Here is an 11,747-nt window from a genome sequence, read left to right as displayed (position 1 = left end):
ACAACTGTATCGCTATGATTTTCTCAGTGTCTTGAAGAAGGGAAGCATGCTCAAGTCACCATAGGCCAACACAAACATTGTAAAGCCAAGTGTTAATCTACACGCAAGAAGCTCAAAATCTTTCTCTTTTAAAAAGACACATTTTTTCAGCATTATGATCAGACTATTACATTTAACAATCAACAGCATGGGTGAGAAAAAGGCCTACAGTAAAACCCTGTGTTGGAATGCTTTACACTTTCCGACAAACAGAAACTAAAATGACCTGTTACACAATTAGCTACAAATACAGTCCTGGGAGTTTTCTGCCCATACACGTGAGTATCGTCTAAAACATGTCTTCTTTGTAGGCAAGCACCTGCATGCTTGGCTGAGTTCACAAACCTGTTAATCTGTAGCTTCCCCGAAACTTCTCTGGCTTTCCTTTCCTGTTGAGCTGTGTTTCCTGGCTGTAATTAGAACCTCCTGTCACTGCCACTGCCATAGCTTCTGCTTCTGCTGGAACCACTATAGCTATCTTGGTTTCATGGTTTAGCAAAATACTGGTCTCCACCACCAGAGGCCAGAGTTTCAGCCCTATGGTCCAACATTTGAAGATCGATTATTGTAATTGCCAAAATCTTTGTAGCTTCCACCACCTCCAAAGTTATTTCCACCACACCAAATCCATTATATCTATTCTCACTGCCACCGTATCCACCACCACCACAGATGCCACTGAGGCCACCATGACCACTGAAGTTTCCCTGTGTACTAAAATTGTCATTGCTGCCAAAACCACCTCCACGACCACCCCCAAAGATTCCAGAACCACTTCGACCTCTTTGGCTGGACGAAGCACTAGCCAGCTCTTCCATTGATAAGGTTTTTCTTACTTCATAGTTGTGGGCACTTACAATATGGTATTTCTGAATAACAGTCTTGTCCACAAAGTCATTGTCATCAACAGTGACAAAAGCAAACCCTCTCTTTTCTCCACTGCCTCTGTCAGTCCTGACTTAAATAACATCATTTTCCCCATAGTGCTCAAAATAATCTTTCAGATTATGTTCTTAAGCATCTACTTTAACTCCACCAACAAAGATCTTTTTCACGGTTAAGTGGGCACCTGGTCTCTGAGACTCCTCTCTTACCACAGCGCTCTTTAGTTCCACAACTCTTCCATCCACTTTATGTGGTCTTGCATTCATAATGGCATTCACTTCCTCAGTAGTGGCATATATAAGAAACCCAAAGCCCCTAGATTGCTTGGTGTTTGGGTCTCTCATAACCACACAGTCTGTAAGTGTTTCCCATTGCTCCATAATGTCTCAGACTCTCATCAGTTATTTCAAAATCCAAACCTCCAAAGAAGAGCTTCCATAGCTTTTCCCACTCCTTGAGAGACTTAGAGACGATGGCAGGGAAATGAGAGCCTTCACTGATGCCTTCTCAAACACAACTGTAGGTAGATGGGTCACTTTCTTTAAAACACTTGGTTCAAATTGCCAAACTCTTTTTATGAGGCTACAATTACCCTGATACCAAAACTACATAAAGACACTACTAAGAAAGAGAATTACAGACCAATCTCACTCATGAACAGCGATGAAAAAATACTAAATAAAATATTGACAAATCGAATCCACGAACACATCCGAACCATCACACACTATGATCAAGTCAGCTTCATCCCAGAGATGCAGGAATGGTTCAACATATGAAAATCTGTCAACGTCATCCACCATATAAACAAACTGGAAAATAAAAATCACATGATCATCTCATTAGATACTGAAAAATCTTTCAACAAAATATATCTCTTCATGATAAAGGTCTTGGAGAGAGCAGGGATACAAGGAACATACCTAAATATAATAAAGGCAATATAGAGCAAGTCAACAGCCAACATCAAACTAAATAGAGAGAAACTCACAGTGATCCCACTGAAATAAGGAACAAGACAAGGTTGTCCACTCTCTCTATATCTATTCAATATAGTTGTGAGCAATAAGACACCAAAAGAAGATCAAGGGGATATAAATCGGAAAAGAATTCTAACTCTCACTATTTGCTGATGATATGATAGTTTACATAAATGACACCAAAAATTGTACCAAAGAACTTCTATAACTCATAAATACTTTCAGTAATGTAGCAGAATACAAGATTAACTCAAAAAATCAGTAGCCCTCCTTTACACAGATGATAAATGGGCTGAGAAAGAAATCAGTGAAACATTACTTTTCACATACCCACAAATAGCATAAAATATCTTAGAGTAACTCTAACCAAACAAGTGGAAGGCTTATATGACAAGAACTTTAAATCTCTGAAGAAAGAAAGAAGTTGAAGAAGACACAAGAAAGTAAAAAGATCTCCCATGTTCTTGGGTAGGTAGAATTAACATAGTAAAAATGGCAATCTTACCAAAAGCAACCTACAGATTCAATGCAATGTCCATCAAAATCCCAGCAAAATTCTTCACAGACCTCGAAAGAATGGTACTGAACTTCATATGGAAAAACAAAAAACCCAAAATAGCAAAATATTCCTGTACAATAAAAGAGGCATCACAATCCCTGACTTCAAACTCTACTACAGAGGTACAGTATTGAAAACAGCCTGGTGTTGGCATAAAAACAGACAGAAGGACTAATGGAACTGAATTGAAGACAGATATTAATCCACATACCTTCAAACACCTGATTTTTGACAAAGAAACAAAAATATCAAATGGAAAAAAGAGTGTATATTTAACAAATGGTGCTGGCATAACTGGATATCAACATGTAAAAGAATGAAAATAAGTCCATATCTATCACCATGCTCAAAACACAAATCTAAATGGATCAAAGACCTCACCATAAAGCCAGTCACACTGAACCTCAGAGAAGAGAAAGTGGGAAGTATACTTGAACACATTGGCACAGGAGACCACTGTTGACTGAGTTTCTGTCCTGCCTGGTTTCTGTCCTCCCCCCAGGTCCCACAACCATTTAGCCCCAAAGAAATCACACAGAGGTCTATATTAATGATAAACTGATTAGCCCATTAGCTCAGTTAGCCATGGTTCGGTACCTTTTTCAGTGGGGCAATCACATCTTCCTTCTTCTGTGATTGGGACAGGACTGGGGAGAAATGGGCTTCTTCCTTCCCAGAATTCTCCTGTTCTCATTGGCTTGCAAGGTCTGATCTCCAAGATATATAAAGAACTCAAGAAATTAGTCATTGTAAGAACAAATAATCCAATAAAAAATGAAATACAGACCTAACAGAGAACTCTCAACAGAGGAATCTAAAATGGCTGAAAGACACTAAAGGAAATTCTTAACATCCTTAGTCATCAGAGAAATGCAAATCAAAACCACTCTGAGATTCCATCTTACACCTATAAGAATGGCCAAGATCAAAAACACTGATGACAACTTATGCTGGAGAGGTTGTGGGGTAACGGGAGCACTACTGCATTGCTGGTGGGAATTCAAGCCCCTTTAGATATTAGTATGACTATTTCTCAGAAAATTAGTAAACAACGTTCCTCAAGACCCAGGTGTACGACTTTTGGATATATATCCAAAGGATGCTGAGTCGTGCCACAAGCACATGTGCTCAACTATGTTCATAGCAGCATTGTTTGTCATAGACAGAACCTGAACAAAAAACTAAATGCCCCTTGACTGAAGAATAGATAAGGTAAATGTGGTACAATACAATGGAGTATTACACAGCAGAAAAAATGACAACTTGAATTTTGTAAGCAAATGGATGGAGCTAGAAAACATCATTTTGAGTGAGGTAACCCAGACCCAGAAAGACAATTGTCATATGTATTCACTCATAGTTGGTTTTTAAACATAAAACAAAGAAAATCAGCCCACAAATCACAATCCCAGAGAACTTAGACAACAATGAAGACTCTAAGAGAGACATACATGGATCTTATCCACATGGGTAGTAGAAAAAGACAATAATTCCCAATAAATTGGGAGCATAGGGACCACAGCAAAGGATTGAAGGGGAAGGGAGTAGAAGGGAGGGAAACAGAGAAAAATGTAGAACTCAATAAAAATCAAAAAAAGAAAAAAAACTTGGTTCAATTACAAATGTATTCCTTAAAATTTCAGGAAAGATGGTTCTGACTTCATTTTATATTGATTCTATTCATTTGTCAGATTTCAAATTATTGATACTATAAGTACATTTCTTTTATCTAAGTACAGCCTTCTTAAATATATGGCATTGTAAACTAGGAATTCCATTCATCCATGGAAAGGAAACATCTCATATCTCAGATATTATAACAAGATATTAAGCAGTATGTAAAACCTATACAAACATCTGTGCTTCTGTGATCTGTGGATGGCTTCATGTGCTACACACCCTGAACATGGCTCAATAGGTTTGTCCTCATCTGAGTTCTGTGATCTGTGGATGGCTTCATGTGGTACAGACCCTGAACATGGCTCAGTAGGTTTGTCCTTTTCTGTACTTCTGTGATCTGTGGATGGCTTCATGTGGTACAGACCCTGAACATGGCTCAGTAGGTTTGTCCTTTTCTGTACTTCTGTGATCTGTGGATGGCTTCATGTGGTACAGACCCTGAACATGGCTCAGTAGGTTTGTCCTTTTCTGTACTTCTGTGATCTGTGGATGGCTTCATGTGGTACAGACCATGAACATGGCTCAGTAGGCTTATCTTCATTTGTGCTCTGTGATCTGTGGATGGTTTCACACAGTATAGACCATTAACATGGCTTACTATGTTCATTCTCAGCATGTTTCATTTAGACCAGTTCTCTAGCAAGTTCTCCTGACAGCCTGTGAAATATAAAAGTAAATTCTGGCACTTCTTTTTAAAGGGTGTTCCAGGAAACTAGAATATACAGACAGCCACATTGAAGTCACAGAACTCAGATGCATGCTTACTTAGGAAACCTAATACAAAAGCACTAATTTAAAAATCTGAGCAATGCTGCAGGGAACAAAAGTCTTCCTTGGTCACTAGAACCACTGTTGACACTAAAAATAGGTCTATACTAATAGTGCTTAGTATACTTAAACAAAAAAAGTTCCCATGAGCTCTGAGTTTATCTTTCCTCCCTTTCTTCTTTCCCCTCTAACTGAGGTTCTCTCCTCTCAGATAAATTTATCTTATGTAAGGTGATTTAAGACTGACCCTCCCTTCATCATTCTCTTTTCTCTTTTATCTCTACATTTCTCTTTCCTTCCAAATATTTATAAAGTTTTTGGTATAAATCAATTAATATTTGGTACATACTAACTGGTAATATTCTAAAACCCAATTTATAAGTAGGTTACAACAAAAATATAAAACCTTGACCTTCACCAAAGCAGAAAAACATCTTGCATCTTTGTTATAGAAAATGCATACATTTGAGAACATACCATACAGAGAGAGAGGAGGAGGGAGAGGGAGGGAGAGAGAGAGAGAGAATTAACTACGGAGTATGTTGGAAGGTGTCTGATGATCACATGGTAATAATTTTGTTATTTGAGGCGTTTGTCACTATGACAAGTACCTAAGAGAAACAACTTAATGGAAGAAAGATTTACTTTGGCTTATGGTTTCAGTCCATGACCAACTGCTTTTAAGCCTGTGGAAAGCAGAAGCATTATGGAGGAAGAGCAGGGCAAAGGAAACATATTTATATCATGGCAGTCAGTGAACAAAGAGTAGCAAGAAGGAGCCAGGGTTAAATATACCCTTCAAGTGAAGCACCCAGCAACCCTCTCTACCTGGTTCCCACTCTGACAATAGTCCACTCAAAAATTGAATCCTTTAGTAGAAGATATCATTAGCAGACCAGAGTTCTCATGGTGTGATCATCCCTGAAATTGTCTAACCGAAATGACACCCCCAGACATCTATCTTCCTAGTTTTTTGGGCATCCCTTAGTCATGTTAACAAGAATAAAAGGACAGATAGCTTGATTGATTATGCAGCCTTGTAATTTCTTGTTCTTCTGTTTTCTTCCTCTTACCAACTTCTGGTTAGTACTACAGATCAACATCTGTCCACTAGAGAACTCGAGGACAACAGAAATTAATGTCTTTGTTCTAAAATAATAGCACAATTCTAGATTTCCTAAGAGAGATTCAGGAGTTGACCTAGGGATGGTGCGTGTGTGAGGCACAGGAGATGGCTGTCATTAGCCATGAGAGCTAAGTAATGTTCTGCCAAATATCACCAATTGTATGTTTGTTTGCCTTCCATATAAAACTGCTCTGTTAGCCGGGTGGTGGTGGCGCACGCCTTTAATCCCAGCACTCGGGAGGCAGAGGCAGGCGGATCACTGTGAGTTCGAGGCCAGCCTGGTCTACAAGAGCTAGTTCCAGGACAGGCTCTAAAAAAGCTGCAGAGAAACCCTGTCTCGAAAAACAAAAAAAATAAATAAATAAATAAAAAATAAAACTGCTCTGTTGTTAGTAATTAACTTAAACTTTGGAACTTTAGGCCCAAAATATTCTGAAGATCTTCCTTATTCTTCTTTTTTCATTTTTTACTGAGTTTTATTTAGTTCTACGTTTTTCTCTGCTCCCCTCCCCTTCAGCCCTCTCCCAGAGTCCCCATGTTCCAAATTTACTCAGGAGAGCTTGGTTTTTTTCTACTTGCCATGTAGATTAGATCTATGTTGTCTCTCTTAGAGTCCTCATTATTGTCTAGGTTCTCTGGGATTGTGATTTGTGGGCTAGTTTTCTTTGCTTTATGTTAAAAAATAACTTATGAGTGAGTACATGTGATAACTATCTTTCTGAGTCTGGATTACCTCAGTCAAAATGATTTTTTTCTAGCTCTATCCATTTGCCTGCAAAATTCAAGATGTCATTTTTTTCTGTTGTGTAGTACGCTATTGTATAAATGTATCACATTTTTCTTATCCGTTCTTTGTTTGAGGGGCATTTATATCGTTACTGGAGGTTTTCAATAACTCCAGTATTGATTTGGAATGATTTCAATTGATTATAATAATTTCAATATGTGTTGAAAGTCATATACTATTCTCTACTTTTACACTCCATGTCAGGAAGTTCACTTAAATCATGTGTCCAAGTCCTTAGCAAATTTAGAAATAACATTGTGGGAAAATGCATATACAAGAAAATCCTCTCCTCTTAAAACTCCTCTGATTTCACGTTTGTCCTTTTGAGCTTCTCCATCGTGACCATAGGATACGCACACCAACCCCTGAATTTATGTCATGGGTTTCTGAACAAATCCTTGGAACTATGAACATCAGTGGTTACTGCTCAATAGTAAGTTTCCTTGCATAATTCCAGTGTAACTGACAAATGTTTTACCTCTTCTTAGTCAGAGCAATCCAGACCCTAAGAAATAACTCAAGGGCAAGCACCATAGATAGCAATGGATATCTCTCATGGAGAAGGTGGAGAACTAACCTTCTTCAGTCTATACTTTCTTCTCTTGACCACAGAATTTCCCATGACCCCAAGGACCAAACAACACATGAAGCTGGGCCTTACCTTCCACTAACAAGACCTGGTAAGTTGCACAAAATGAATAAAAAAGAGTTTTGCAAGCCAAACAAAATAACATTGATCCTTTTATTAATATTGTTTGATTATTAATGTTTTACTTGCATATCTAAACCTTTTCTATTGGAAGGAGCTTCCCACAAAAAGCATAACTAATGAAGCAGTTCATGTTCTGCTGTGAGTTCTTCCAAAGCCTAGTTGATCAGCTTGTCAGCAGGAGGAAGAAAGGAAGAATTTGCAGTCATGCCAAGCACCAGAGAGCCAGTCTCAGCAGCTCCCAGCCCGTGCTTCATCCTGGTATCTCCTCCAGGACACTCAATGCCTTTTGAGTTTCCACTTAGGCAATAGTGTTGGGAACGAGTGGATGAAGAATGAGGAGTGACATGATCATATTTTAAAATAGTCTAATTTTTTATTTTAGGAGACAGAAAAGGGTCTAAGAAGAGACATAATTTTTGATCTTGATGAATTGTCACAATTACACAAGCTGACGACATGTTAGAAATGAATCATCTCGGCACTGTTCAAATGTGAAAAATTCACACACAAAATAAATGTTGGATTTGGAATTAGAATCCACTCTAGCAATCATTATTCCCCCCGGTTTAACAACACTACAAGTCTCAGCACCTACGTTTGTAAAATAGAAACAACAATAATAATCGTATCTCAGCATTGTTTTGTGTGTTACATGAACCAAGAAAAAATGTTAACAGAGTGAATAATTAAAAGTAAAGCCTCAAAATTATTAGTTTCATATGAATAAAACCAAACATCGATAAATAAAATAGTATGTGGATGAGAACAATGGTTCCATAAAGGCAAACACCAGATATTTAAAATCTAGGTCAAAATTAACTTAAAGGATAATACACTTCATAGAGCATTCACCAAAAAAGTATGGCTAAAAACACACCAAAGAAAAGTGTCAAGGTGACAGCTGTGTCCTAGAATTTTATAATAAGACATTAGGCAAAGCTCAAGAAGCTTTGAGATTAAACCTTGATGTGTGTTTTAAGAGATTATGAAGAAAACCATTCATGACAGTCTCACGAATTTTCTAAGCATTACTATGGGAGACAAAAGAGCTCACTTGCAGTGTGGCAGCAGAGGGGAGATCTGCATGTTCAGGGAGAGAAGTTTAGTAGCAAAATGTTTGCAGACAGGGCTGAGCTCAATCTGCTCTCACTACGTCAAAACTACTTTCTGAGGATCTCCTTCATTTGGGGACATCCAGATTATAAAGCAGTGAACAAAACCAATGTCCAAGAAGAGAGGACAGCCATATGGGAAGCAGTGCTCCAAATGGCTTTTCACCATCAACTGGGGCAGTGGCATGGATGGAAAGAAAATGACTCAAGAGATCATAGGAAAATGGAAATTCCTAAGGGTGGGATGCACACGATATCTGGACAAGAGAGGTGCCTTTTGAAACCCAGACAATGCAGAGTGGGGCTGAATAGATAGCTCAATAACTAGGAACATGTGCTGCTCTTACAGAGGGGACTAGGGCTCAGGTCCTACTACCAACATGACAACTGACGACTATGAGCAACTCCAGCTCTGAGACATCCAGAACACTCTTCTGACCTTCACGGACGCCATGCAAGCATGTGATGCACTTACATACATACAATCAAAACACTCAAACACATAAAATAAAAAAGAGGTGATTCCTTTAAAAAGAAAGAATGTACAGTTACTAACTTGGGAGGCTGTATAGAAGGAAGGAAGTTTCTGGAATAGCGTACACCAATGAATGCTATGTGATAGAAAAGGTTCAGTTTATTTGAAAGGCCAGCATGGCCAAGAAAAAAGAAGAATCAATTACACAGTTTTCTACTTCCAATTGATGTGAAGGTATTAGAGTTTAAATATAAAATGCCTCCTGGAGACTTAAGTTGCATATATTTAGTCCCCAGATGGTGGCACTATTTGGATACTCTAAAATCTTTAAGAGGTGGGAGTTAAGTGGAGGAATTAGGTTATTGGGGAGAAGCCTTAGAGATATCTTACACTTACCCTTTCCTCTTATGCTCTGCTTCTTGTCCATAGATGAAATAAAAAAGCTTCCAGATTCCTCCTGCACTATGCTTTTTTGCCCAACTGCACAGAGCTCAACAATCAGGGACTGAACCCTCAGAAACCCTGAGTAAAAATCAAGCTTTCTTCCTATAAGTTGTTTTCATCAGCTGCTTATTTGGTCAAGAGTGATGAGAAAGGTTAATAATACAAAAGGGCCTGGGACTCCTAGCTGAGAATTCAATTACAAGAGTTTGTCTGGGTGTCAGATAAAATTTTTGACACACCTCTTTGTTGACAAGCCAGTATTCTTGGTATTCATGAAACAGAAATATTTGTAAAATCAGATACAGAGAATGGTGAGAGATCTTAATTTCTCTCTTCCTTTATTCCTTTTCTACACTAATAATACCCTTAAGGTTCATGTGTTCTAGAAGACGATAAGTTCATCCTCTTCCTAAACTGTCCTAGGGTCTCCGAGCAGGGAGAATTTGCCTGCAGTCCAGTCGGTATTCTCTGCAGTCAGAGAAGACTTCCTGAACTACTGTCATCCAGCACAGAAATTAAGGGCTCATACTGGTGACATCCAACCATATTTTCCCCCTTTGAGACACTCTTAGACCAACTGCCTATTGTTCATTTATAAAAATGTCACCAGAAGCAGCATGCCTACTAGAGAAGGGGCGTGTGAATAGGCTGAAGACTCTAAAGCTCTCCTCATTCCTTATGAATGGCAAACTAGTTCCAGGAAATGATTTGAAACCAATAATTACTGACATTAATCTTACCCATTTCCTGTGAGATCATAGAATTTAGATGTCTTGGGGCCCTGTGAGTGAGTTTCTAGACAGTTTATAACAATTCAAATTGGAAAATGAAAAAATAAGAAAGATGAAAATAAAACAAAGCATATCTAGTTATAGAAGAGGAAAAGAAAAAAAGGTGAATCATAGGTAGACTCTCTGTCACTAACATGGAGACAGAAAGTTTATTTAAGCCATTATAAATTTGAATACCCAAAGAGCATACTGTTGAGTTGCCTAAAAGCGAATGGACTTTGAAGGCTAACACTTGAAATACAGTGTGAAGATTCGGGCTACCTCGATTAATGACGACACAAGTAATGTCTGTAGCGTGAGAAGATCCAGGAGTCTGTTATCTGGGAGCCCACACAGAAGAAGGAACTCCAAGAAACAATGTCTTTGGGCGGAGAGAAGAAATAATCTATAGTATTAAATCACCAAGAGTGTTTCAGTGAGTCAAGGAATGAAAACACACCCACTGGATGTAGGAGTGAGCAAGTATTGGTGGGCACAGCAAAGGAATGATTTTGGCAGCATGGAAGAAGCAGAAGTCTTATTTCTAGGGCCTGAGAATGGACAGCATGTATGAAAATAGAGTTGAGAGCCACTGCCCGGGACTTGGGGACCCACTGGCAGAACAACTGGTTATGATTCTCTGAAATATGGAGGAATGGCACACCACCTTTTGCTACCCAAGACACAGAGTCAGGGATGGCAGGTTTTTTTCAGCAACACAGTAAGCCAGATCAAACCGAATTGCAAAAGTCACAGTTTTGAATAGTTACCCCCATCCACTGGTCCCTGCAAGCTCCTGGCCTCATTACACCCCCAAACTCATCAAGCCTCCTGCAACCTCAGTGGACCTCTAAAAACAGCTTGCTACAATACAGAGAGGACCAAGAGATGAGTGACCAGTCACCCAGCAAGACAACCCCACTCTCTAGGACCTCCATAGTGAGGCAAAACCTCGGGTCCCTCCCCCAACTGCCTTGGTTTCTCTAGCCAGCCAGCAGGAGAGCTTCTTGCAGGTAAGCTGCCCCAGTACCCACTCCCATCCACCAGACCCAGCAAGCTACTAGCCTCATCCCACACCCAAACTTGCCTATCCTAGAACTCTGAAACACAACTTGCTACAATACAGAGAAAACCAAGAGGTGAGTGACCAGCCACTTTGTGAGACATCCCACTCTCTAAGCCCTCCATAGTGGGGTAAAACCCCAGGCCCCTCCCCACCTGCCTCAGCTTCCAGCTTCCTGCTGAGAAGTGTCTCCCTGAGGCACAGATATTGACAGTACAGAGCAGACCAAGAAAAATTCCCAAAGATTCAGACAGCCACTGCAAGGATTGGACCAAGAAGCAAAGACCTGGCCAGCATCAACTGAAGGAAAAGATGGATAGGCACCAATGAAAGAATTCCTCCAACAA

The 11,747-nt window shown here is 39.4% G+C and overlaps 1 pseudogene; it reads right to left on the bottom strand.

The window, feature by feature from the left end:
* Positions 1–455: 455 nt before the first annotated feature.
* Positions 456–4,496, bottom strand: LOC119816348 (annotated as a pseudogene).
* Between the last annotated feature and the right edge of the window lie 7,251 nt (positions 4,497–11,747).

Source organism: Arvicola amphibius, chromosome 6 (genome assembly GCF_903992535.2).
Source record: "Arvicola amphibius chromosome 6, mArvAmp1.2, whole genome shotgun sequence".
In the NCBI taxonomy this organism is placed as follows: Eukaryota; Metazoa; Chordata; class Mammalia; order Rodentia; family Cricetidae; genus Arvicola; species Arvicola amphibius.
Note: the sequence above shows the minus strand (reverse complement) of the source record. Positions and strands in the feature narration are given on the sequence as shown.